The sequence below is a fragment of the Coenobita brevimanus genome, chromosome 102 (genome assembly GCF_032717465.1).
Source record: "Coenobita brevimanus isolate Jiangsu-jjx chromosome 102, ASM3271746v2, whole genome shotgun sequence".
Taxonomy (NCBI): Eukaryota; Metazoa; Arthropoda; class Malacostraca; order Decapoda; family Coenobitidae; genus Coenobita; species Coenobita brevimanus.
Genome location: NC_137055.1, coordinates 3,593,515 through 3,597,081, shown reverse-complemented (window position 1 = coordinate 3,597,081; position 3,567 = coordinate 3,593,515).

Sequence of the window (3,567 nt, the reverse complement as noted above, 5' to 3'; positions counted from 1 at the left end):
GGTGTCCTGGTGACCCACTTATCCTGGGTCACTAACCCTGCCGTGGTTCCCTCCTGGGGTGGTGGTGTGGTGGTGGGTCGGTGGTGGGGTGGGGGTGGCGGAGTGAGTGGTCCAGCGGCGGCGAGTATTTTACCACCCTCCGTATCGAAAAAGTCACGGCCTTGTGACTGGAAGCGGTATGTTGTGGTGGTGGATGTTTGGTGGGCTGGGGTGAGGTGTCGGAGGAAGTTGGTCCAGTGGAGGGTGGTGGGGTTCGGCTCTTGGTGTGAGTTAAGAGTAAGCCAGAGGGAAGATGGGCGGTCTGTCTGGCAGAGGATCCGGAGAAGCTGGTGTGTTGCCCTGAGCTTGACCTGTGGGCGGTCGTGGGGCTGCCAGTGGATTCGTTCAATGCTCATCTCGGGTGGTTGTGCTTGGTGTGGAGGTAGGAGTTGGATGCTGGCGAGTGAGGGGAGTGTGGGGTTTTTATGAGGTCTGGGTGGGTGGGAGGGACGTTGTGCTTTGGGGAATTGGGATTTGGGGAGATTCCATTTTGCCTGGTGGAGGTGTAGGGTGATGGGGGCGGTGTTTGGGGTGGGGGTGGGTTGGGGTGGTGAGTGGGGGGTCTTGTGGGTGGTGGGTGGTGGGGTTGGGGTGTACCTGGAGGGTGGGCGTGAAAGGCGTCCCGATCTGGTGGTGGTGGTGGTGAGGGTGGGTGTTGGTGGTGAAGGTGGGCGAGCACGTGGTGGTGAGGGGATATGGCCGGGGGCGGTTGGGGTAGCGGGAGGGGGTGATGTGTGTCGTGTGCAGTGAGAATGGTTGTGGGGTAAAGGGGGTGTAGGTGGACGGGCTGCGGGTTCACGTGGTGGAGTGGTTGCACGTGGTGGGTTGGAAGCTGGTGTAGTGGGTGGGGTGGTATGTTGGTTGTTGTGAGGTGGGGTGATTGCACAGGGTGGGATGGAGGGTGGTGCAGTGCGTGGGGTGGTGCTTTGGCGGTTGTGCGGGTGGTCTATGATGGGTGAGGGTGGCGTGGTGGTGTCGGGCGTTGGTCGGCTAAGTTGGTGTGGCGGAGGTTGAATTGTGGTTGGCGAGGGCTGTGGTGCAGGATCTGGTGGTAGAGAGAGGGGGTTAGGTGTGGGTTGGTGAGGGGTGGGGTTGTGGAGTTGGAGGTTGGTGTCGTCGTGGGGGGTTGGGGAGGTGGGGGTGGGTGAGGTGGGAGGCGGCGTGCTCGTGGGGGATGTGGAGGGTGGGAGTGAGAAGGAGTAGGAGTAGGAGTTGGGGGGGTAATTCTGGGAAGACGCCAATGGACCAGGTGTGCGTGGAGAGGTGTGGGGCACGCAGGTGTGGGGGTGGTCATTGTTGGAGGGGTGGAAGGGGTGCACGTGGCGGTTTTGGTAGGTGCACGGTTGTCCGTGGTGATCTATGACAACCTGGTAAGGGTTAGGGATCCTGATAATTTTGAAGGGGCCATCAAACCTGGGGGAAGTCTTGGTGGGGATGGACAGGTGTGCAACCGCCACTGAGTTGCCCGGCCTGTAGGGGTTGGAGGGGTTGGTGTCTGGTGCAAGGCCTTGTTGGGATTGGAGGTGGTGGAGGCATCGTTTGAGGTGGTGGAGGGGGTCGGTAGAGGAGGGAGGGGTTGGAGGGTGTAGGTGGTGGCGGAGGGGTAGGAGTGGGGGTTCCCCGAATACTCGCTCATGGGGGGTTATGCTGTCGTCTCGTGGGCAGGTATTAAGCCCCCATTGAACAATTTTGACGTGGGCGGGCCAATCGTCATTGCCTGTCTGCAGGATTCTGGTCCTGACTTGATTTAAGAGGGACTGATGACTCCTCTCGCATACGCTGTTACCTTGGGGCCAGTAGGGGGATGAGTGGGAGATTCAGTAGCTGAATATTTTGGCCCAGGCTTTTCCTCTGAATTCAGGGGCATTATCCAAGTGTAGGGCTAGTGGGATGCCGAAATAAGGGAAGACGTGGCGGACCAGGGCGTCGGTGAATGCTACGGCATTGTGGTCTTTGGCAGGGCATGCAATGACGAGTTTTGAGTAGATGTCAACGAACGTGATGATATATTTGTATCCTGCTTTTGGTGTGAGGGGGGCCGATGACGTCGAGGAAAAGCAGCTGCCACGGTTTTTGTGCAGTTAATTTGCCTGAGGGGCCGGGGGTGCACGTGATGTCTTTCCCTAAAGCACAGGCGTGGCATGTTTGGATGATGTTTTTACCCGCCTGGAAATGCTTTTTGGTGCCGAGGTGGATGCCATTGTTGGCGTGGAGGTGTATCATAGCGTCATGAGCCGAGGTGGGGTCGAGGATGATGTGGCCATCTGCATCGTACAGGTGGTCGCCGGGGAGGTGTAGCCTGGCGAATGTGCGTGGCAGGATCCAGGTAGGGCGCTGTTTGTCTTTCCACATTTGAATTAGGTCTGGTTTTGGGCAGACGGCGTTGATGGGTAGGCGGGAGAGGGTGTCGGCGTTAGTGTGGAGCTTGCCTGGGCGGTATGAGATTTCAAAATCGAATTCTTCGAGAGCTTCCCGCCATCGAATGAGTTGGGCGTTGTTAGTATTGGACTGGCGTAGCCATTGTAGTAATTGGTGGTCTGTGATGATGATTACATGGGTGCCGGAGATGTACGAACGGAAGTACTCCTGAGCCCAGATTATACTGAGGCACTCGCGTTTGGTGGCCACGTAATTTCGCTTGGCTTGATTTAGAGTGCGGCTGGTGCAGGCGATGATGTGTTCGCACCCGTGTTGTACTTGTGTGAGGACAGCCCCTATGGCTATGAGGGAAACGTCAGTATACAGACGGAAAGGGAGGTTGTAGTCTGGGAAAGCGACGACGGATGCTGAAATCAGTTTGGATTTGAGGTTGTTGAATGCGGTCTTTCTGGTTTCGGTCCAGACAAATGGTCCGCCCTTTTTTGTCAGCTCATGCAGTGGTTTGGCTGTCTCCAAACCCTTTCACGAACTGTCGGTAATACGATGTAAGGCCTAGGAAGGTCCGGGTTTCGTGGACGTCTCGTGGTAGAGGGATTTCGGCAATGGCACACAGTTTGTCGGGGTCAGGTGAGATGCCCTTGGCTCCAATCACGTGTCCTAGGAAGGAGACGGATCGTTTAGCTAAGACGCATTTTGTTGGCTTGAGTTTGAGGCTTGCCTGGCGGATACGTAGGAACACCTGTTTGAGGCGGTGGAGGTGGTTGGCCTAGGTGTGGCTAAAGACGATGACGTCATCTAGGTAGGCCAGGCAGATTTCCCAGGTTAAGCCGCTTAGTACAGATTCCATCAGATGGGAGAATGTGGCTGGGGCGTTACAGAGTCCGAATGGGAGGACATTGAATTCGTAGTGTTTCCCGTTTGAGGTCGAGAAGGCGGTCTTTTGTTTGTCATCTGGGTGAATGGGGACCTGCCAGTACCCCGATTGCAGGTCGAGGGTGGAGAACCAGGTGGAGCCGTGCAGGGAGTCGAGGGAGTCGTCAATTTGGGGTAGGGGTGTGGCGTCCTTAATGGTGACATCATTTACTCTGCGGTAATCAACGCAGAATCGCATGGTTCCGTCTTTTTTTCTCATGAGTACGACGGGGGAGG